The 25,029-nt window shown below is 42.3% G+C and overlaps 1 protein-coding gene across 2 annotated transcripts in view; it reads left to right on the top strand.

Moving 5' to 3' along the window:
• LOC308038970 (protein eva-1 homolog C-like) overlaps positions 1-25,029 on the top strand; it is a gene marked incomplete at both ends in the record, with an annotated part of 214,035 nt that overhangs the window by 33,148 nt on the left and 155,858 nt on the right. The gene's annotated exons all lie outside the window — the stretch shown is intronic.

Genomic DNA, 25,029 nt, shown 5'->3' with positions numbered 1-25,029 from the left:
GTGAAGATGTCCCTGCTCATGGCAGGCAGGTTGGACTGGATGAGCTTTGAAGGTCCCTTCCAACCAAAACTATTCTGTAATTCTATTGAAACTACTTGGATGGGGCCGGACAGAAAACAAATCTCCATGTCATGAGATGTTTTGAGGTTTTTTGCTTTGAGAAGATCTTTAGGCATTTTTCATAATGAGAGGCACCAACACTTTCCCCTTACTCCTTTTTCTACAATACACTTTGCATTTAGATGCTCACATCTATGTGAATGTGGGAGAGCCACATTCAAAGGGCTGAAGGCCCAATCTGTAGAGTCTATTTCTCTTTGAATCTCCCAGTTGAAGATCTTCTATCCTGTGGTTTATTCCTTTGGTGAATGAGGTGTCAGCTGATCCCCACCATAAGAGTGTGGTAGTTCTGGCAGTTGCCTGAGACATGGAATTCATGGCTAAGTACCTGTCTGATATGGGACATCGCAGGGACTCCCGTATCAGCTCATTTATCTGTCCTAAGCTTGCAGCTGATCTAAGGTCTTGCTTTGGGAGTCAAAAAACATCCCCATCAAAATGAGAGCAGAATGAAAACAGATTTAGAAATGTGGAAGTATTGCATTTTTCTTTGCATCCTTACCCACAGAAGTAGCTTAGTTCTTTTAAAATATGTTGTAGGTCTTTCAGCCCATAACCAGGCAGATAGGCAGGCCTGCCATATAAAATATCCCCACATTTTGCGTGTACCCTACACCATGGCAGCCCTTGAGCCTATGTGGAAAACTATGGCAAAACAACCTGAAAGGAGGTTGTAGCATGGAGGGGGTTGGTCTCTTCTCCCAAATAGCAAGTGATAGGACAAGAGGAAAAGGCCTCAGTTCATGGCTGAACTGCTGCGTGTGAAGGGCTCCCCAGTTAGTCCACACCAGAGCCCAGGTTTTGGGGGAGGTGAGGCAGCCCATCTTTCACCCTGCTCATGAGGGGGACTTGAGCTGCCACTCTCTGAGCCGAGATGCTTTTAAGCACCCGTGTAAACAAGGCTGAAAGCTGAATTGTTTCTTTTTTGTTAGGCAGAAGGATCAAGCAGGCAAGTTGAGGCTAAAGATTGGCTGTGTGGTCTCATAAAGCAGACAATCTCACCTGCTCTCTGCTAGACAAAACACAGAGCCCGCAGGTGGGAATAAATGCTGGAGGAGGCCAGGACAGGGAGACACTGTTGAGATTCAGTCAGGGAGATTTTACCCCTGTGGGATTATAAGCAAGACAGCTGTGCTGGGTTTCCTCTTCTTCATACATGGAAATGAATAACCAGCATGTTAGCTTTTTGGCATTTATCCAATTTTATAACCCAGGTTTGAATACACTTCTAATTAGCACAAGACTGAAACAACCTCATGCTATTAGTCTAATAATGAAATGTACATTCCCTATTGGTCTGTGCCTAGAATGGTTTCTGGACTAGTTTGATAAAATCCTACTGTCTTTTTCCCTTTTTTTTTCTCCTTCTTGGTTCTATTTCACTGCCTCTCTTGGTAGCCTTGAACTTTTCACCATAGAAGGGGGAGGAGGGAGATGGGACACCAGAGGTATCCTGGCATGTGTGGGACTGTGAGTACCATCAGTCAGGTGATATTAATGTGAAAATTTTGTGGAAGAAGATGCTACAATGCAGTTAGATTTGAGCATGTAAAACTTTGCCAGTCTTGTAATAAAGGAGTGGCATTTTTTGCTGAAGAAGCAAGTTTTGAGGCTGAGCTCCTAAACTTTTTAATGAGAAAATTCTATGTAGAATTAGTACTGAGTAGGTTGTTAGGTTAGACCTTTGCATGGTGGTGGTGGTTAGTTTCAGCCTCATGGAATTAAAATGCTGGTGTTATGCATGGCCATTATTGCACTGACAGGGGTAGCAGATACACCTTCCCAGATCCCTCTTTGGGTAGTAGAAGCAGCAGAGTTCACCTTTCCTAGTATTGCAGCAGTGTTAATTTAATGCTGCAGATCACTGCAGGTCTGCACAGACCAAGGCCCTGGTCTACTGAGACACATGAATGCATGCTTAGTTTCTAAAAGCAGGTTAATATTTCCATGTATCTTACCTGAATGGAAGGTCAAATACATAAAATAATTGCCTGGATTGAGACCTGAATGACCTAATTGCACTAGGCCCTGATGAAGGTAGTGTCCAGTGTCAAGAATGACAGCAGGTCTTGAACTTAACACTTGATCAATCTTTTAATGCCCTTTTAGTCCAGCAATTAGCATTTATAAGGCTCTGGAAGTGAATAGCTCTGTTAAGTTTTAGATCCTCGGACTGCTCCACTGTGGTTTTGTTCTCCCAGGGTGACTCAGTGATCTGATCTACTCCAGTGGCTGCTCCTGCAAAGAGCTGGATTATAAAAGTCTCTTGATTCTTCCCTTGTTAGAAGCTTGTGGTTTATGAGGTTAGAAACCTCTCTGGGTTAAGCTTCCACTTTGTGATGATAAGCTGTTTTACAAGAGTTCCATGAATTTCTCTGAGGTTAATTTTGACAGAATAGGCCATTTTCACTGTACCTACAGCAGAAGAGAACATCTTCAGGGTTTTGAAAGGAAGTCTTGCAAGTGAGCAAGTCAAAGACAAACAGTGGGTAGCTGGACAGCACAGAAAAGCGGGCAAAGTTTATTGAAACCAAGAGACTTTTTTGTAGGATTTTATTTTTTACCCTGGCCATAAAGCCTTTGCTAAGAAGGCAATGCCTGGCACAGCCTTCCAGCAAAGGGTGGATGGATAGTGAGAGCCTGTATTTCTCTGGGTGACTCTGCTAGCTTGTGTATTCTCCAAAACCTGCCTAATAGTTTTCAGTATCGAAGTGTTGATCTTCTTGTAGTTGTGTTCTTTGTCCTATAGACTGTAAAAGTAACTGCAGTAGAGAGTGGATTCAAAAATTATTAATGTTGGTGATGAGGTGTTGTTACTCTAATACAGGGGCAAAATTGGGACTGTAGCAGCACCTGGTGACTGAGAGACTTTCAGGGACAAAATCTGGGGCATAAAGGGAGAGGATAGAATGGGAAGTAATGTGTACAGCAGGAAACAAAACAGACTTCCAGGACACCACAAAGCAGTTCAGTGACTTGACTGGAGCCTCAGGAACCCAGTCTAGCACTTTTTTCCATTAGACAATGGCTTATTCTTGACATATTCATGTGTTTTAAATGTTGCAGTCGTCACATTTCACTTAACGTAAGAGCAATATGTGTGATACGGCATGGAGTTAGCTGTGTCCCAAGTGAAACTGGCATGGTCTCTCTTGTGCTCCAGTGGTCTCCTTGAGCATGGTCAATGGAACTTGGGCAGATCTTTGTAGACAAGTGTTGGAGGTCAATCTTCATTTCTCTCGCAGCCTCAAAATGTTCTGCCCTGCAAGCGACCCACAACTGTTCTCTACCCCTGGATTCCTGGCTAGATGGCTGCATGGGGACACTGTCATAGAGTTTTTATTTTCCACCCAGGCTGCACCCATTCAGTCAGTGTGTGGCCCTGTTGGCCACAGAAGTTCTGGCTTCTTACTTCTGCCTCTGTAGTATGCTCTGGAGTTGGGTAGTAAAAGATATGCATGAAAGAAAGCCAAATAATTAGCCATCCCAGCCTTAATTCCCTGGGCAGAAGTTCACTTTTCAGTAACTGAAACTGGCTTAATCCTAATCCCCTGCAAATTCCTCTTCCTAAGAGTCTTTGTGAGGCTCCCTTATTGGTGAGAGCTTCGAAAAAGACCAGTGCTGCTGTTGAGGTGAATTTTTCTAATGCCTGTAAATGTTATATCTACAGTGTGATATAACACAAAGACAGTGAATCTCTGAAACCAGAGACCCCTTAACATGTGGAGGGGAGTTATTAAAGTGTAAAACAAACTGGAAGGGGAATTGTAGTGTTCCAGACACAAGTATTTTCCATTATCAATATAAACCTTCTCATGTCTTGCCTCTCATGCAAGCTGGTAATTTTCTGGGAGAAGCCTTTCTCTGAAACATCTCCCACTGCCTTCTGTGTTTTGTTGACTGACGGTGGTGGATATGATGGGGTACACTGGGACCGCCTGTCATTGATGCCTAATTTAGCTAGCGGAGAGAAGTTGCCACAACTGATATATTTGAGACTTAGTTCTGATGATCTGAGTGGTGGGTTCCACTTCTCTGTGTTGTCCGTGCAAGGAACCAGAGCCTGACTGCCCACATCAGCTCCTTGTGATCATGACCTTAGATAACCCATTAGTTAGAGGACTGAGTAAGCCTGTCTGGATTGTATTAATGGGCTGCATGTCTCAGGCATATATGAGAGTTAAAAAATTATCTCTAAGTGTGTTCCTGGAGCTGGAACAAAGTTAGGACCGCAACAGTTCTGAAGTTGCTCAGGGTCTTGTTCATCTGAATCTTGAGTATCACCAGGAACAGAGATTACACAAATCTCAGCTATGAATCCTCCTTCATCTTCATGGGGAGGGGAGAGAAATATTAGTGAGAAAATTAGATGTTCCTATCCTTTGCCTACAGTGGGTAGTGTGTCTGCTCATTGCTGATGAAACTTATGTCTCTTTTTTTTTCAAACAAATGGGTCAGTTTTCCCTGTCTTTTCACAAGCTTCCTTTACATCCTAGTTCCCATCTCTGTTTGCTGTTCTAGTTGTCACCCTGGGAAAGGTCTGAGTAAAAGACCAGTGAGTGGTACAGGTTCTGCTCACTATTCCTGTGCTATTGTCGCCTCCTTTCTCTGCCACGAAGGACAATTATTTATCATGACAACTTGGTAGGTGAGCATATTTCTTTGAATTGATATGCTAATTAAAGGCAGTCTGTGTGCTAATGACTTTGTTCCTATTTTAAACAAAAACTCTAGGGAATCTGCTAGTCTCAGCAATAAAATGAAGAGAGGTTAGTTTGGGGAAATTTATGGTCTAATGTCAAGTGAAGCTTCCCTTGTTATCTCTAGATATTTAAGATACAGTCTATTTCTCCTGTCTCTTTTACTTGCTTCCTTCATAAAACTTTAGACTAATTAGCTTGGGTGACTTCTCTCCTTAAAAGGATTAAAGGCAAAGAGTTAGGTGATAAATGAACCTTGAATATGTATTTTGACAGTGTCACTGGTGTTCTTTTTTTTTTTTTTAATTTCCCTTTCTAAAAAGTGGAATTCCAGTGAAGTGTCAAGGGTCTGATATCATCTTTCTGAGGCTTCATCCATGCTTTGGGATACCCCATGACTTGTGGCATAGTTGTTTGGTAATTCCTTCTCCTCCTCCATGAGCTACCCCTCATGCCAGTTCAGCTCCAGGAGAGGGACATGCTGGCTTGTCCCTAGCCAGGTCCTACATCAGTGGCAGCTGCTTAGGAATACTTGTGCAGGATTTAAAACAGCCACAGCTCAGCTCTGTAAAACTGTTATTCAGACATCAACAAGTGTTATTTCTTCTCTTTAGAGGGATTCACATCTGTCAAGGGTTTAAATAGTACTAAGAGAAGGAACCTGCTCAATTCCTACAGTAAAAGTGATGTCTGTGTTAGGAATGTACGCAGCCTGGGCACACACTGGGATCTGTGGGGGGCCCAGGGACCTCGAGGATGATTTATATCCCAAGCTGTCTGAATTGCCCCACTGAAGTGCCCTTCCATCTGCATGGATGGCAGAGGCATCCTGGGGTGATGGTACCACTACATAGCTCAGAAAATGGGCTAAAATCAGGTGGGTGACCCACAATGCATTTGTCATAGCCTAGTCAGGACCACAGTTCTGGTTTTAGAGATGCCATACAAATACCTAAAGAGTACCTCTCCTTAACCTGAAGTGAGCATTAAGTCCTGGGTTGCAAACTGTGGGTCCTCTGGGCCATGGCTGAAGGACTCATTCCCCTGACTTCTCACAGAGGAAAAGGCAGTGATTTCTGGGCTGGGGTTGCCACTGCCACCCCTTGTTGCCAAGCTGCCTCATGAAGGGGGACCAAGTGTGGGCATCAAGATGTGTCCAGAGCTTGAACTAACACAAATAGCTCAGCTCAGTGAAAAAAGAGGGACCCAAGTAACACCTGGTTCATATCCTTGAGGACTTTCTAGCTTACTGGCTTTTTTTCTCTAGCTAAATCTACCAGCCCTTACTCTTCTTCAAAGTGTGCATTGGTAGATGTTGATTGCTCTAAAGTGAGGGAACTGTGGCATTAGCTTTACTGAAGGAATTGACTTCAGTGTACTGACGTGCAAACAAAAGCTTGAGAAGACACGTTTCTGAATATAGTTCTCCAGAGACTCACTTGTCTCAGGGACTGGGAGAGCTGCATATTGTTGTACTAGATTTTAGGAGCTGCCTAGGAAACACCCTTTCCCAGCCTCCTGACTGAATGGGACTTACACTAGTCTCTCCTTGTGTCCGTGGGTCATTTACATTTTATGGTTGAGGGACAGCACAGCTCAGATCACAGTGCTTTTCAGAGAAAGTTGATAGTTCCACTATCAGCTGAGATTTAATACTTCCACAGCAGGCAAAGCCTGTCAGATCAATTTGTTGTTCCGGCCCATTCCCAGGCAAAATGCCATTTCCCAGTACAAAAGCACCTTTTGTTGCCACCGAGCCAGTTGAAATGTAACATGCTATGTGCCTCCTTCCTTGAAGGAGTGCAAGGTGCAATATGAAATAAAATTTTAAGGATTATAGATTAAAACTAATGCTCAACAGTTCGACAGAGCAGACTATGATAATGATGAAAGTCTCAGGAGCTGCCTGAAGATGAGCAGGAGATAGAAAGTTACATTGTGTAGGATGGAGAAATTAGTCTAGTATTACAAAGATGGTGAGGCATCTGGAGCATCTTTTTTATGAGGAGAGACTGAGAGAGCTGGGTCTGTTCAGCCTGGAGAAGAGAAGCTGAGAGGGGATCTCATCAATGTTTATAAATATCTCAAGGTGGGTGTCAAGAGGATGGACCAGACTTTTCAGTGGTGCCCAGTGACAGGATGAGGGGCAATGGGCACAGACTGAAGCACAGGAGGTTCCATCTGAATATGAGGAGAAACTTCTTTCCTTTGAGGTGCCAGAGCCCTGGAATAGGCTGCCCAGAGAAGCTGTGGAGTCTCCTTCTCTGGAGACATTCAAACCCACCTGGACACATTCCTGTGTGATCTGCTCTGGTGAACCTGCTTTAGCAGGTGGGTTGGACTGGATGATCTCCAGGGGTCCCTTCCAACCCAAACCATTTTGTGATTCTGTGATTCTGTGGTTACAAGCTTTAATTCTTCAAATTGTTCAAAAATAATTTAATAAAACATTCTATATTTTGATAAGGGAAACTTTGATTTGAATTTGTCAAGGGAAGAGAAGGTAAAGGAATAGGTCGTTGACTCAGGAAATCATACCTGTCCTATAGATAGCAGTTGTACTGTGTGGCTATATGTGTAGAAAATTAAACACTTTCAAGTGACACCCAAGGACTGGAACACAATTATAGAATCATGAATGTATTTAAGGTGGAAGAGACCATTGGAGGTCTTCTAGTTCTAACCCATGCTTAAAACAGGGAGGGCCTCAAATTTGTGTTAAGGTCCTTTGTGACCTTACTGAGTTGAGCCTGAAAATATCCAAAGGATGGAGCTTCCATAGACTCTCTGGGCAACTTGTTGAAAAATTAGTTTGTTAACTTTGATTGTGTTTTTTCCCTCTTGCAACTTGTGACCTTTGCTTCTTGTCCTCTCTTTGGGCATTTCTGGGGAGGATCTGTCTGTCTTTTCAGTAACCAAGCCCATTAGGAAGTGTAAGTCTACAATTAGGTCCTCCCCTTAATCTTTGCCAGGCTAAAAAAACATACTTTCATTAGTGTATTATGTTATGTGCTCCAGCCCTTTAATCATCTTGGTGGTGCTCTTGGTGAATGCTTTCCAGTTATTCAACATCTCTGTTTTACTGGAATTTTCATGTCTACTGCGTAGACAGGAATTATCAATTGATTTCAACACATGTCTAAAGTATCTCTATGTGCTTTCCTGGAGCTGGAATGAAGTTAGGACCACAACAGTTTTGAACTTGCTTAGGGTCTTGTTCATCTGTATCTTGAGTGTCACCAGGAACAGAGATTACACAATGTCATCTTAAAAGGATCTGAGGCAGCCCACAAATTGTCTTTGGAAGGTAACTGTTTCTCACTGTTGACTTTAGGGAGATGCAAATGTCTCTACTTCATATTTTGATGTTAATTTAAATGACCTAATAACAGGTGGGTGCCTACGTGACACATCATTACACAAATAGTCTGTCTCTGCTTAGAACTTCTTCTGCAGGGGGTGAAGTGGCCAGTCAGTTGTAAAGAGGATAGAGCAGATACACTCTCGTCTTCTCAGTGGTGTGGGAATTCAGGCTTGAATGAGGATGTATGGGTATTATAGTGGTAAATTTGTTTAGTATTCAGGCTAGGAAAGGGAGAGGTCTAATGTGTTACCCACATTAGAACTGGGTAACTTCCCATTCTCTGTATTTACTCTGGAGAACACCAATATTTAGATGTATGGATGTTTTGCCCTCTGACTGAAACTTTTTCAGGGGATTTTGAGGAGGGTAACAGTGCTGATATATAGGGATTTTGTGTTTTTTAAAGCTCAAGGTCACCTGAAAACATCAAGCTGGGTTTGAGTTATAAACGTCTCCCAGCTTCTGGGTTGAATTTAGGGTAAAGAGAGCAGAAAGACCGCTACACAGTTTTGAGGAGAATAGTTGGTCAAAATTTTGGGGCATTGGTTTTGATAGAATAGGCACTCCTCAGGGAGCCAGCTCTCTTTTGGTGCCATTTTAATCATATAGGTAACTGTTCTTGAATGAAGTAGATAGAATCATAGAATCATTTTGGTTGGAAGAGACACTCAGGATCATCAAATCCAACCATAACTTAACCTAACTCTGGCACTAAACCATGTCCCTAAGAACCTCATCTGAACACCTTTTAAGCACCTCCAGGGATGGTGACTCCACCACTGCCCTGGGCAGCCTGTTCCAATGCCTGACAACCCTTTCTGTGAAGAATTTTTTCCTATTATCCAATCTAAGCCTTCCCTGGTGCAACTTGAGGCCATTTCCTCTTGTCCTATCTCTTGCTTTCTTGGGAGAAGAGACCAACACCCCCCATGTTACAACCTCCTTTCAGGTAGTCGTAGATAGCAATAAGGTCTCAGCCTCCTTTTCTCAAGGCTACAAGGAAACTTTTTGCTATGTTTGCAAGACTGTGTATTGTAGTTATTGGGGCAAAGATACTACTGTATGATGCTGTTGCTTTTGTCCCTCTGCAGCCAGCTGCTTCAATGAGATTTCCCCCAACTCACATTGGGAGCTCAGGAATCTGAAATATCCATACAATCAGGCTCACTCTATGTTAAGACTTGTGATTTTGTTAATGCCTGGCCCATCCCTCTTTCCTTTGGTTGATTCCAGTGGAAAAAGAGTTGTTGAAAGACTCTTCAAATTACTGTTGATTTTGGACATTTCTGGATCAATGAGCTGTATATGAGGATCTGAGTAGCAGATCAGTCTCTTTTAGCTGTTGGTCCCCGGTGGATCTACTGAGTTAAGCATCCCAGGAGCCTCCCATTTTTGCCTTTTCGTGTGGGGAACAACAAGTGCTGGGAGGAATTATTTCAGTCTCATGAGACCTTAGGGTCAGTAAGCTCTGAAAGCTGCTCTTTGGAATAGTTCGTTTTTGGCAATTTTTCCTTGCTGTCCTACCCATTCCAGTCCCAAGGAAAGTTTTCATCTCACCTAAATGCTCTGATTTTCTTTGGACAAGAATTCTTCTTGACCTCTCTGCCTTTACAAATAATATGTATGGGGATTTTGGTGCTGTTTCACACTTCTTAGCCAAGATAGAACAGTTCTGTTGTATCTCAATGCAGGGAAAGTAATGTCTACATTGAAATTCTATCCAAGAGTTTCTCTCTTTGTTGAGATGCTGGTTGTGGAAACCCAAACTTTGTGCCCTTGGTTTATCCTCTGGGAGGGACAGTTCTGCTCTGCAGAACCCAAGGCATTCTGCCAGTTCCCCACTGTTGTTTTTATCCCCTGACCTTTCTTCTGGCTTACCCCCCTCTCACCTCAAGGGTGAGAAAGTGTGAAAAGAAGATGGAGTTACAACTTCCTAGACATTTGGCTGTTTTGTCTTTTGTACATCACTTTGTGGTATTTCATAAAATACCTTGCATGCTAATCTCTGTGCATTAGCTGATCACAACATAAATGCTTGTCCATTAATCCAGTGCCTTCCTGTGTGTCTTTCATCTCCTTGCTCTCCAGGGTTCTCCTGTTTCACTTTTCTCCCTCCTTTTAACCCTGTTTACTACAATCCAAGTCAGTACCACAGCTCCAGGCTACGGAAACAGGGACAGATACTGTAAGCAGATTGATAGACACAGTTAATAAACATGTCACCCAATGATGAAGACTGTGCTCTCTGCATAGGACAATCTTCATGTGTCTTGATACGGAACATGAAAAACATGTTCCTTCCACTCTTTCTTTATCAGCTGATCAGAGTAGCTTACTGACTTTTCTGCTGTTGACTAATGTGCTGACTAAGATGCTATGGATTATTTCAAGTGAATTAAAATAATAATATTCTTGGTGCTCTCTTATCTTCTAGTAGATTGGGTGGCTTGGGAGCAAAACCCAGTACAAAGTAAGGCTTAGTACTCTGTCCTTACTTCTGAGTCTTCTATGCAGATTTCTGTATCTGAGACACTCATTCTTGGATCCCTGTGTAGGCACTACAGAGGTGCAGACACTTTAAACATCATGCAAAGGGCAACTATACCAGCTTGAACCAAAGGACTACCCTGTTCTAGCATTTGATCACCCTCACAGCTCATGAACTTCTTAATTCAAGAGCTGTGTGTTGGTTCACTGGTTCTTGATGGCTTTTTTCTGCTTTTCATTTAAGTTGCGGTGTTTTTACTCCATGTTAATGCTTGAGACCTGCAGAAGGGCACAGGCAGTAAGTGCCACAGCTCAACTTTGCAGAAGTTGAGGAAATACCTCTTTTTTTTTAACCTCGTTTGATAGCCCTACACCATCCTTTGTGGTTGTTTGGGGTTTTTTGTGTGTGGTTTGTATATATATATTTTTTTTTTAAATTTTTAAATTTTTTTTATTGAAAGCAACAACACTTTCCTTCCTTTTACATCCCTTCCAGTTTCTGTGTGGTCTGTTGCACCTCGCAGTTGTCTGTCTTCCAGGTAGAAGAGAGCCAGTTGCAACTTAACACCTTTTCCTTAGCTGACCACTGCATTAATTCTGAGTGGGAAGCGAGATGGGAGGAGGATCCAGGAATGCAGAGAGTCTTCTGGGTATGAATCCTCGAATGGTTATAAAGTGACACCATGGTGGTTTCCGGATTGCTTTCTATTCCTTCCTAACAATTTCTAGTCTTTTTTTTTCTTATTAGCAAATATTGTTTACTATATTTTCGCAGAACTGTTACTACTCCAAAGCCTCTATCGTGTGCTACTTTGCATTTATTTACATTGACTTTTATCTGTGACTTACCACCAAACTTCTCAGTATCAGGTGATCTTTCTACTGTTCACCTGCAGTAAACTCTGCAGTACTTTCAATGTGTGACACTTCCAACTTAGTTTGGATGTGTGGTTTAGCATAAGACAATATAGGAATGGCTGCTTCTCCTCACTAGCTCTAAGGGAGGCCAAATATGTCACCCGTGGAGGACTTTTGCTGACTTGTGCATGAGGACAGACCTCGAAGTGCTGAGCTTGCTGCTGACACAGCACATCATCTCAAGTAGGTTGTCCTTCCTTTGGCAAAGAGGGAAAAAAGATGGTCAACTTGTCTTGCATCTGCTAGTGAGTTTTCTGTAGCACTTGTAGCATGGCCTGTTCTCCTGGACATGAAAAGAACCTCCCGCTGTGGAGGATGGTGTTTCTCGTGGGAGCAGCAGACAGTTTGCAAAGACTATGTCTCATGATCTCTTCACCTGCCAGGTGATTTTCTCCTCTTTGCTAAGAGATCGGTTGTGATGATCTAGGAAGGCATTTGTTCAGATTTGGAGAACAAACATCAGAAGGTGTAATCAAGAAAGCTACAAGGGAATGCTATTGGTTGTGTAAAATCTGGGCACCAAGTCATTATGTAATATTCAAAACAGACTTTTCAAATTTCATTATCTAAAACTGTGTTCCTATGGCACTCTCCATGTTTGCACCAGAGTAAATTTAATTAATAAACATAAATGTAAAGACTAAACAAATCCTGAAAGGTGATCTTGTTACAGATGCGGAGTGCCAAGTGCTGTTTCTGTTGTCTGGAGCAGCAATTTGCTTGAATGATAATGTTATTTATAAAGGTCAGTGAAGCTGCTTTTCCAGGAGATGTACCTGGGAAAGCCATTTCTTACTTCCCTTAATTCTGTTGCAGGACTGTTTGACTCTAACCAAGAGGCACCTCTATGTGAACAGAGCTGAGAAGATGCCGAAATGCTGCCTGGGGTCATGACAAGCAGAACTTTTATTCAAAGTTTTTCCCATTTTTTTTTTTAAAGAAGACTAGGGCATCCTTGTCAATGCATCCTGAGAAGTGACTTGATATCACAGCATGGCTAAGGCTGGAAGGTACCTTTGAGATTGTCTAGTCCAAGCTATCTTCTTAGAGCAGGTTGCCTACAGCAAGTTTCTCAGGGCTGTGTCTAGTTGGATTTTGAATATCTGCAAGGATGGAGACTCTCCAGCCTCTCTGGGTCACCCATCCAGTGCTTGACCACCCCCACAATTAGACATAGAAGTTTCAATGGAATTTTCTGTATTTCAGTTTGTGCCCTATGCTTCTTGTTCATTCACTGGATCCCATTGACAAGAGTCTGCTTCTGTCTTCTTTACTTGAACCCACTCAGTTATTCATACACATTGACAAGATGACCTTGAGCCTTCTCTTCTCTAGGCTAAGCGGTCCCAGCTCTCTCAGCATCTCCTCGTATGACAAACACTCCAGTCTCTTCATCTTCTTTGTGGCCCTTTGCTGGACTTGCACGACTCTGTCCATGTCTCTCTTGTACTGGGGAGTCCAGAACTGGACTCAACACTCCATATGGGTCTCATGAGCGCTGAGGGATGGGCTTAACTCTCTTGACCTTCTGGTGTTGATCCCACCAATGTCTGCGAGGGCACATTACTGGCTTATGGTCAACTTAGTGTCCACCAGGACACTCTGGTCCTTTTCTATAGTTTGTTGGTCCCCAGCATGGCGTGTGGGGATACTCTTCCCCATAAGCAGGGCTTGGCTTTTTCTCTTAGCTAAAATTAATAAGATTTCTGTTTGCACATTTCTGCAGATTGTCCATCCTCTGAATAATGGAACAACCATCTGGTCTGTCAACTGCTCCTTCCAGTCTGTATCATCTGCAAAATATGCAGATGACATACACAGGTTCAGATATGTTCCTTCATGTAACAGAAAAGCATAACATTAGACTCAACAACAGAATAACTGGGTGCAGTTCCCTGACCTGTCCCAAACCAGGTATTGTAAGAGGGGATATTAATCAATCTAAGCTGTTTGAACATAAAAAATAAAGAAAAAAATTTAAAAATCGCCTTTTCTGGCAAGGCATGATGTATCTGGTTCCAGTATGGGGCTGGGATACAGCTGGTATGTGCACTCAGACCCAAAGGCTGGGAAATGCTCCCAGGTCTTGTAGTTTAATCACAACCTTTAGCTGTAACGCTGTCCATACATGAGCACAATTCTCACTGAGTTTAGCAGCAGCCGACCCTAAAACTGTTTTGGCCTGTGTTGTGTTTTGGTATGTAATACAATAGGTAGGAGGGAAATGTATGCTGTGGATGTAGTTGCTGTTACAGCTGTGAGGCAAAGAGCCCTTCAAAGTGTTGCTCTGCAAAAGAAATCCCCTTCTCGAGCCGATTAGTCAAAACAACTGCTCTGTGTCAAAGCAGCGCAAATAGCTTTTAGCCAAAAAGCTTTTCTAACTGCTGTTATGCTGGGGCCATTCTGCTCTGCCTGATTGCTGTCCCTACATAAGGGGTTAGTGTAGTATGCGGCTTAATAAATTCCACTGTTGGATTTCTATTGTCTCTTTGTTCTTTGTTGCCAAGGAAGCAAAATATTATTTCTGTCCTTGAAAGAAGCTGCAAATATGGGGAATGGCCTCAGTGAGAGGTGGAGGAGAAAAGGGACCCTGTGAAAAATACCTTTTGTATTTTCATTTATTGCCTTTATAGAGATGATTGTCGTGACATGGTAGAACGAGGCTGTTCTGTCTTTTCTCTGTTAGTCAGATGTCTTCATCATTATTATTAACTTATATTCCAGGCTAAGCAGTTCCCTCTGTTTGTATATCCTTTCATCCCCTTTTGTCACGTCCTGAAGTGCTACTGAGTGTTCCTGGTTAAAAGTCAGCACGCATTTTAGATCTCTTTTTATCCCAAGTCTTTCTGTGGCCCATGTTACTTCACATTCACAGGTCATTATTTTTTCCTGGCCTGCCCATGGATATAGAAATGGGACCAACTTCAGCTGATATTTGGGAAACTGAGGTGCAGAGGTGATACCAGATGAAGTAGTGCTCAGAACTCTTTGGTCCTGTGGCTTCTGGGCAGAGCTGACCTTTCTTGATGGCACCAGGGAAGAGGGAGAAGCCATGTGAGGGAGAAGCCATCTGTGGATGGCCTTTTGGTCCTGAGAAGCCGAACTAGTATGGTTAAACCTTTCTACTAACTACAGAAATGCAGTCTTTCTTTTATTTTAAGTAGGAATCACTTTAAGGTTAGGTACTAATGACAAACATTAAGGTGGCAGCAAGACTTCAGGAATAGCAGAGGCTGAAGAACACCTCCAAAGACCGTGTTCTAGCAACAACTGCGTTGCTGTAACATAAACATTCACCTGTGGAATCCCACAGGGATCAGGGCAGTAAGTTGCCATGTACTGACTTTCTGTACCCAGGGTGAACTCCACCTCGGAAAACCCTTATCAGAAGAAGGTCATGAAGCCATTATTCAGTGTTGTGATGCACAGTGAACAGTTCATCTTTCTTTTGATGCCTATAATGAAAATATGTTTGAACTATTTAGATGGGGGCTCCCTTTAAAGCCAGCAGAGAGGGGTAAACACGTTTCAGATATGGTTTTTCTGACCTCTACTCCTGTTCTCAGTTAGACATCTACTTTAGAACATAATACGTTTCACACCTGGCAGTGCTTTCTTCTGTCTACTGACTGCATGGAGAGAGCTCAAATGATAGCTAAACCCCATGACTGGTGGGGTCTAAAGGGCAGTCTTCTAAGTCAAAGTTTTCCTCCACAGCATGGCTTTGCCTAGCCAGGAAACAGAGAAACAGAGAGACCTTCCCACCAACACAAAAAACAGAACAAAATCTGAGAACAGGGATCTAATAGGTCTTGATAATGAAGCCTAAACCAGGATAAACCAATTTAACCACTAATTTTTGAAGTCCCAACAAGAAAACGACAAGTTCCATGATCAAGTGACATGATTCTTCAGGAAAGATGAAACTACATTTAAATTGGTGAGATATTTTGAGACAAACAAGGTTTTTCTCTTGAGCACCAGGAAGGTGTAGCTTGTTTAACAGGTAGAAAGGAAGCTCCTGCATTAGTGCTTGATCCTGAGCCCAAGGTCCAGAGACCATCCTCCCAATTGCTGATTTCCTGTCCATTCCTGCAATGCTTTTTCCAGGAGAAATGCATGGAAAATTGAGGTTAGTTAGCTTCTAGCTGGCCGGGCAGCCTGACAGCTTGAACTGGTACTGCTCAGGATGCCTCTCTCTTGTGTTGTTTATAGCCACCTTAAAAACAAATCCTGTGAAATTGTCATTCCTGCTGCTCTAAGAACATTTAGCATCACTTTAAGTTGTCCAGTTACCGGTGAACAATAAATTCCCTCTTGGCTGAAATCAATGGCTAAAACAGAAGATGCTGATCTGGCAGTTTTGTCTCATTGTCGCGGATGCAATACATCGCATTTACTGCTCAGGCAGTATTTGAGGTTTGTAGCCAAGTAATCAGCGATGGGGCATATCAGAAATTAGGGCAGGCTCCTGCAAACCTAATGTGTGTTGTTTTTGTTGTTGTTGTTATTTTTGTTGTTGTTTTTGTTGTTGTTATTTTTGTTGTTTTTGTTGTTTGTTTGTTTGTTTGTTTGGGTTTTTTTGATTGTTTTTCCCCCCTCTTTTTACAGTCAGTCTGAGCTCCCTTTTCTGCTGGCTGTTTCTCATCTCAGGGTACCACAGTCCTTTCTGCAAGCAGGCGTGAGTTTGGGCTTGATCACGTGGAAACAAAAAGAGAGGTCACTCACAAATGGATATACTGGCTCACAATTGTTCTCTTTTCTCCTTTTTAGTACTTCAAGGCTGTTCTCTTTCTGTTTTTCCAGTTTTCCTATCTTTGCTTAAGTGATCCAGCCTCCATGATGCTTCCAGCTGATTCTTGCTGGCAGGATAAGCTCCTGGGACCACACTTCTAATTAGTAAATGAGAAAGAGCATTCTTTTTTTAATAGATCTACTCTATGTCTCTTGTTTTCCCATTTTAATTTCCTTCTTTTCCCCTTACTCTGCTTCTTCCTTTCACTGTGTAGCCTTTTCTATCTTGTCTCAGTCTCTCCTCATTTCCTTTCCTCTCTTGTGGTTCATAAAGCTGCCAAGGCCTGGCCAAAGCAAAGAGAATTATGCATTTCACAGGCAAAGGTCGTGGAGAGGGCAGTATCATAGTTCTTATTGCAGGTCCTGGGGAAATGGATGCAGGCTCGTTCCAGAGCTGTTGCTTTCATTAAATTTGTCAAATCTACCCTGAATAAGAATAAATAAATATGGAATTTAAAGCAGAAGAAAAAGGGATATGTTAAAATCCCAGTTTTTTAAGCTTTTGCTTAATTTTTATTTTTCTTGGGAGGAGAGTTCTGGGAGGATTAAACACAAAGGTCTCCTGTCTGGAGGGGAATCACCAGTGTGGATTCTCCAGTGTCTCAGCAGAGCTCACACCATACATCTGTGAGCAGAAGCTGCTCTTCCCATCACAGACGGCAACTTGTCATTGTCCCCCCCAAATTTCCTGCTTCTTCAGTGGAAAAATTACTTGGTGGCAAAGCAATTCACAGTGATTTGAGCTACCTGAACATGAAAATTGCCTATCCCTCACCCTTATTACACAACCCTGAACGAGGGAGGCCTTGAATTTCACAGTTTGCAATACAAAAAAGTTTCTAATAAAAACGAGCATTGGAGCGTTGAAGTGCTTGTTAAAATCAGTGAGAGACGCTACAACCCGATTGCAATATTTTCCTGGAGGAGAGCTCTTCATTGCTAAAGTGGTATTTGCACATGTAAGTCACGCTGTATTATTTCACGCAAGGTAACAGGATTTCAGACTTGCTCTCTGGGATTGCAGGAATTGTTCAGCATTTTGACCTGCCAGTTGAAATCTACTTTTTCTCAGGGATGTGTAGGTCAGTCTGAAGGCCCCAGAGCTGGTTTCTGGCTCACATCTGCTTGTGATGGCTTTAGCAGTGGCTCCCGTAGGGCAGTGCACTTTTGCCTTCGCTCCTGCCACTTGCCCTAGTCTAAACAAAGCTGCCATCTCTCTGTACTCATAGTCTTGTCAGAATAAGTTCTCCCAAATGGGCAGAAACCTATTTATTCAGTGTTGGTGTTTCTCAGCCCTTGTCAGATCGTTGCGGCTTAGTTCTTGATTTGTTTAAAGAATTGGTCACTGCACATAAAGTCTTGTCAGTCACTTGTGTGGTCGGATAACTGTTTTCATTGCCCAGTGTGATATGCTGTGTAAAAGCTTTCTTTTAATTGGGGTGGTAACAGGGTATTCCCTGTCACTCCTAGTAAAGCTGTGGGCAAAGGCCAGGCTGCTTTTAGGCACTTCCGCTGTAGCTCTGCAGAGCTGTGTGGTTATATCCAGGCTGATTTATATTTCCCTTGATGCATGTTTTTAATACAGAAACAAACTCTTTACCCTGTGTTTGCAATGGTGAAAGTCTGTTTTGGTCCCCAGCCTTCCCGGGTTGGTGCTCTGTCTCTTGCTGTCATGCTACACGGGGACACAAAGGAGCTGTCACAGACCTTGCCAGAGACCTGCTATGCAGCAGTTGCTTTCATGACAGATGCTGAATATTTCCTATTTCCAGAGAAGATTCAGGACTGATTTTTCTTTGGTATGTGGTGAACCCCGTGCTTTCAAAATACCAGAGGAAAAAAGGTGCATTCATTGGGCATGAGGGTACATCAAAAGACTCCTGTCAAGCACTGTGCTCACTAGCCTTGACTTCTCTGTGGGTAATATGACTAAGTAGAGCCCAAGAAAGGGTTTGATGGAGATAAAGAGTTGCCTTGCAGAGACTTATAGGGTGCTGCTCTCCTGAGAGTGGGGAAAATGTGAAAGTGATTGCAGATTGACCACACAAGCCATGCCACAAATTCTATTATCCCATCCCATCCTAAATCATGGGTTAGATGAAGGTGGACTAAGATGTTGATCACCATAAAATGTTTTTGGCCTCTTGAATATGCAGTGAGATGTTCTGTAAGCTCAGAGTCTGTCCTGATGGAGTGTGGATCCAGCTCCTGACTCCTTTCCCTGCTACGTAAGAATATTGCATTGCTAAATCACTTTAGCAACACATGAATAAGTTGGTCCCTGACCCTTGAGAAATTGTACAAATTTGATTTCAGTAATTTTAGTGAATAGACCAGAAGGTGCAGAAGGGCTGTCAGTCTCTTGCCAGAAGACCCAGTGGTGCTTGTAGGAAAAGCTGAGCATCAGCAGGCCCTGGGAGCAGGCTGAGCATGGGGACAGATCCTGTCTGAGCTCTCAGACTTTCCTGAGGTGGTGCTACCTATGGCTGCTGGAAGACACCAAGCTTTGGGATTGTTTTTCTTAGCTAGGGTCTTTCCATTTGCATGTTAGATTTTGTAATGATGTTGATTTCCAAGGTCAAATTTGTTTTCTGTAAGAATTGTCCCAGGAAGGGATGGGATCAAAAGGACTATGTTGTTGAACTGGAACTCAAAATGAACACCAGTGAAACTTGCCTACATCAGGAAATTTACCAGCAAAGATGCATTTGTAGTTATACAAGTGTGTCCCCATGTGACTATGGAAAATTATATAGGTATCATTATGGCATCCTAATTACACCACTGCAGTTTTGCTGTTAGAAATCCCTTGTATATAAACCATCCACAGGAAACTGTCATTCTTGCAATAAAATAAACCTATTATAACTTTATTTAGGAGAGTTATATGGCCCCTGTGGTGTGAATTCTTTATCACTACTTAAAATGCAATAGCAAGGCCATGGTGAGCAGCACTGTGATTTATTTGTGCGATGGCTGTATTTTGGATAGGATTTGGTTGAGAGCCAAGGAGAAAAAGCCAACTGAAGCTGCTCAGAAAGTATCACCCATGTGGTTCCTTCAGCTATAAAGTGATGACCTGAACACTTAACTGCAGCAGTGTCTCTAGAATGAAATAGTGCCCAGCTTGTCTATAGTGTGTGGAACTGGCTTTTTTGGGCTGTAAGAAGTATACACTAAATGTCTCTCAAAATTACAACTTTCACTCTCTGAATACTGAACAAACCCCATAAAGCTTCCCAAGGCGACCTGGTAATTATCTTTAGGTTATGCTCTAAGATATATTTTATAAATATGATTGTACTATATTCAAAATGCTTTATGTAATTGACACATAATACATGCTAATGTGTGCTAAGATATACTTTTTACAATTAAAGTAAGACATTAATGTCTATTAATATTTATAATACTGTAACACTAACATATTAATTATATAATGTATTAATATTTATAATGCTACAACACTATTGTAACAAAATGTTTTAAGAAATCTAGCTCTGCAAAGATGAACTCTGCAGTTATAGTGGGGCTTAGGCTTCTCCTGCAACTCAAATGAGGTGAAATATTCTGCAAAGGTTTTGTGTTTGTTTGTTTGTTTTTTTAAAATGTGTGTGTATGTCATATTTTACATATATACACACAAGTACTCACATACACACATAGAATTTTTAGTAGGAAGTATTAGGGGCTGGCAAATCTGGTAGGCTGATCGACACCAGGCAGGGACAGCCCTGTGTTCCCAGGACCAGGACAAGCTGAGCATCTGCTCCCGATAGGGAGATGTGCGTGTGTCTGGCCATGCAGATCGACGCAGGCAGAAACACTCAGCATTCATGCAAATGCAAACAGCACCAGTGGCCTCATCCTGTTCCTCTCTCTGGTTGATCAGAGTGAAAGCCTGTTAGCAGAAAATACGCACGTGAAACCCCCTGTAACTGGACTCAGTCCATGCAATAGCTGGCTCATGGTCCTCACATCTCCAGTCACCTCACACACACATGTGTTCATGAAGATGGGTTTCTCAGTTGACTCCCTGACCCCCAGTCTTCCTGTAGCTGACCTGGACCTCCTGGTCTCTACTGTAGCCAACTCACAGGCTAGTCTCTCCAGTATCTTGCCCAGACTTATGACTGTTTTCATGCCTGATTCCCAAAGCTCTTGTAGAATCATAGAATCATTTTGGTTGGAAGAGACACTCAAGATCGTTGAGTCCAACCATAACCTAACTCTGGCACTAAACCATGTCCCTGAGAACCTCATCTCCTCATCTGTTAAACCCCTCCAGTGATGGTGACTCCACCACTTCCCTGGGCAGCCTATTCCAATGCCCAACAATCCTTTCCAGGAATAAATTATTCCCAATATTCAATCTAAACCTCCTCTGGTGCAACTTGAGGCCATTTCCTCTTGTTCTGTTGCGTGTTACTTGGAAGAAGAGACCAACCCCCTCCATGCTACAACCTCCTTTCAGGCAGTTGTAGACAACGATAAGGTCTCCCCTCAGCCTCCTGTTCTCCAGGCTGAATCCACCCAGATTCTTCAGCTGCTCCCCATCACACTTCTGCTCCAGACCCTTCACCAGCTCCATTGCCTGTCTCTGAACTTGCTCCAGCACTTCAAGGTCTTTCTTGACATGAGGTGTCCAAAACTTCTACATGCCAGCTAAGTCTTGATATTAACTAATGATTGTGCACTGATCTGCATATGAACACCCTCACTTGCTATGGTTGCTGGCAGGACACGCACACAGGCCTTCTGACCTGTGGTCTGACTCTGGTTGCAAGTGCTGATCCCCATATACCCGTGTGCACACAGATCAATGGAAGGGGCTTTGATCTGAAATATAGGAGCAGGAGTAAATAGCTGGAGAGGGGGCTGCAAGTTGGTCAAGTCCTGGTGCAGCTCCTTCCAGCCAAATTTTCTGTACTGTGAGGTTTCCTTCAACATCGTGGCTGCCTGCCTGCAACTGTAAAACTGATAAAACAAGAATTTTTTAGAAATTCCTTAAATGTAGAGGAACTGGCTGGTCAAACCCTTGAGTTACAGGTCATGATACCAGTACAAGATTGTAAGAGAAACACTGACAAGCTGGAGGAAGTCCAGTGGAGGGCCAGTAGGATGGTTTGGCGCTGGAGTCCATGGCGTAGGAGGTGAGGCTGGAGAAGAGAAGGCTGAGGGATAAGCAGGTGCTTCCTTCTGCTTCCTAAAAATGGTTATACATAAGCCAAAGCTAGACTCCTCTCAAAGATGCTAAATAAAAAGGCAAAAGGCAACAGACATGAGTTGTAACAGGGGAAATTCTGAGCACTTACTTGAAACAGGCTGCCCAGGAAGTGGTGGAGTCACCATCGCTGGAGGTGTTTAAAAGACACGTAGACGAGGTTCTCAGGGACGTGGTTTAGAGGTGGACTTGGCAGTGTTCGGTTAATGGTTGGACTTGATCTTAAAGGTCTTTTCCAACCAAAACAATTCTATGATTCTATGAATGAAATTTTAAGCAGAGGGTGGTGAAGCACTGGCACAGGTGCTTCAGAGGCTGGGGAATCCCTGTCCTTGGCAGTCCTCGCTCAGGGCTGAACAAAGTGCTGAGCAGCTTGATCTCACTTTGATATTGGCTCTACTTGGAGTAGCAGTTTGGATTAGATGACCTGCAGGAGGCTCTTCTAGGCTAAGTTTCCCTGAATCTAGGAATATAAGCTTAAAAAGATACATTTTAAAGTCTGTTCATTCATGTTTTCAAAATATAAAATATCAGAAAAATAAACAATATCCATAGCCATAAGGGCTTTAAAAACTTATTTTAGAAAAAAAGTTCTCAAGAAACCATAGACTTGTGGCAAATTAAAAAAAAAGCCTCTAAGATGATGTTCAAATAGCAAAAAAGATTTTTTTTTGTACTGAATTTCTAGAGCAATTCTTTAAAATTCTAGACCCAAAATACTTGCAGTTAGAGTTGCTTCTTAAATTATCCAAAGTTATTCCAACAGTTCGTGGAGGAGTTGTAGTGTTTTATTAAATGCTATAGGAGTTTACAGTTATGAATTTTAAGGGAATAATTACCAATAATCCTTACTAGTATCTGAGTCAGATTCAAGCCTGCAGAGTTGAAAACCACCATGTTTTTATTCCTGTCACCCCTAGCCTTCAGCAATCTAATGTCCACTGCCTTCTCACCCATATGCAAACCCAGAGAGACCTATGAAATACTATTCAGCATTTGCAAAACATTACCTTGTTTAGCCCTGAAATGCTGGCGCTCAGCTGCAGTTCTGAATTCTCCCTGGTTTCAAAGCCGTTTTCCTAAGTTAACACTAGATATTGTTTGGAGCTGAAACTGTGGTGCAGGAGATCAGATAGTGGGCAAGGAACTGTTGACTTAAAATAAAACATATTTTCCTAAGTATGCTTACAAGGTGTTCAATTTTTCCAGTGGTATCTGAAGGGGGAAAGCGTTGGGGAGTAGCCAACGTGAAAGCAAATCTTTGTGTAGAGGGTTTGTAATAGCAAGTTTTAATCTCCAGTATTAGTAACAAAGCAAAACAAACCCTACTTGTCCATACCAGGCTGCTCTGTGATTTGAGAAAGCTGCTTTTACTACTGCAACCACGGGATTATCAGTAATGCCTGATATGAAACGCATTCATTGAGTTACTTGCTCTGGCTTCAAGCCTTGCCTGAGGTCACATTTAAGCCCTGTTTGGCTATCCCTGTGGTGTGTTATTCTATTCCATGGGCTTAGCACTGTTACAGTGAGATGTTATGGGTCCTGGTGTTCTGCATATGAAGAATAAGTTGGAATTCTCCAGTCGTAGCCCATCTGAAAAAGTGTGGTATAGGGGTAGTCTGAGTTCCAGAAAAGTGTCTGATTAAGGTTTCTTCTGTGAGAAAATTCAGTTTCATGTTTACTGTCTCAAAAACATCTGCAAGCTGAGGAAACTAGAAGAAAATAATGGTAGATATTTTAAAAAATGTATATATATATAATGGTGGAAAATAAGAGGATTAAAATAAAAATGCATCTCTGTTAGTTGTCAGGAACAAGCAGTGTTTTATTCACTAACACAGTCTATTGCGCTGACTTCATATGTTTCATATAATGGGAAATTGCTTGTTTCTACATATGGTGTTAGTTTTCATTATGTTGATTTTTCTCAATTATATATATGTGTACACACTTCTATATTTGTAACTACAAAACCTCAAAATGGGCTATTTTAAGATGTTACTATAGCTTAGATATAGCTCCATGCAGATATTAATGAAGCTCTGGCTTGAATTATGGGTAGTAGTTCATTAACCATTAAAATCCTTTGAGTTTCATTGTAATTTATTAAGAGTTTCATATCATATCCAAATTGTACAAAGAATTAGTTTTATTGTGATTGTCTCTAACCCTCCAGCACACAGATGTGAAGGTTGAAATTTGTCTTCTTTCTTGGTGAAAGTCAAAATTTGTCTTCTGAGGAGCTGGGTCTTTTTAGCTTGGAGAAGAGGAGACCGAGGGGTGACCTCATTAATGTTTACAAATACGTAAAGGGTGAGTGTCAGGAGGATGGAGCCAGGCTCTTCTCGGTGACAACCAGTGATAGGACAAGGGGTAATGGGTTCAAACTGGAACACAAAGGTTCCACTTAAATTTGAGAAGAAACTTCTTCTCAGTGAGGGCGACAGACAGTGAACAGGCTGCCCAGGGGGGTTGTGGAGTCTCCTACTCTGGAGACATTCAAGACCTATCTGGACACCTTCCTGTGTAACCTCATCTGGGTGTTTCTGCTCCGGCAGGGGGATTGGACTGGATGATCTTTTGAGGTCCCTTCCAACCCCTAACATTCTGTGATTCTGTGATTCTGTGACTGGTGAGCTGGTGTGTTGCTCTGTGCCTTGTCACACAAAACTGGAACTGTGCTTGGTGGAAGCAGAAGAGAATTTACCACTTTTAGACAACCATGGTTAAATACAATATGTGAATGAGTGTTTGTAAACTCTACTATTATCCTGCATCTGGCTGCAAGGAAAGCACTTGTATCCTCTGTGCTTTTATGAACTACTCCATCAGTGGCTGTGGTTTCAAAAAGGCAGGGTTGTAGCTCTGTAACAGAAAGTAAAGGATGAGGTTTTGATTTACAATACCTGTAAAATGCTATTCTGTATGAAACTGTTATTTTTCTTTAGTCCACTTATATGTTAAGGGTTAGAACTGGCTGTTGGATGAGCACTGAGCAACAGTTCCCTGGAGAGGCCATGGGTGGGATGGAGTTACAGGCAGCACTGAGGGTTGTGTTTGGGAGTAAGGGAGAGTAATTGCTGATGACCGATAGGATTCAAACTCTGGACTTTGGAAAAATAAATTGCAAGTGGTGTTTGAAAGGAACATTTCCTTCTCATTAGAGGGAAAAAATGCTTTAACATTTTTGTGAGGCACTTCTTTTCCTTGTTTATTCTCTCTTCAGACTGTAAATCCCTGCTTTGGTAATGACATTGGTCTTTTGAGTTGAGGAGATGTTAAGCACTTGACTCCTATGCATTGGTTTAATTTGGGAATAAAGATGCCCACCAGTGAAGATTCGATGTCCTTGACACAATCTTTAAAAAAGGGGATTTGCTAAACCCAAAAGCTTTGAGATAGTTTTTGTTATCCCAGTT

The sequence above is a fragment of the Nesoenas mayeri genome (genome assembly GCF_963082525.1).
Source record: "Nesoenas mayeri genome assembly, chromosome: 3".
Taxonomy (NCBI): domain Eukaryota; kingdom Metazoa; phylum Chordata; class Aves; order Columbiformes; family Columbidae; genus Nesoenas; species Nesoenas mayeri.
The sequence above is the reverse complement of the archived record's forward strand: the minus strand, read 5'-3'. Positions and strand labels throughout refer to the sequence as shown.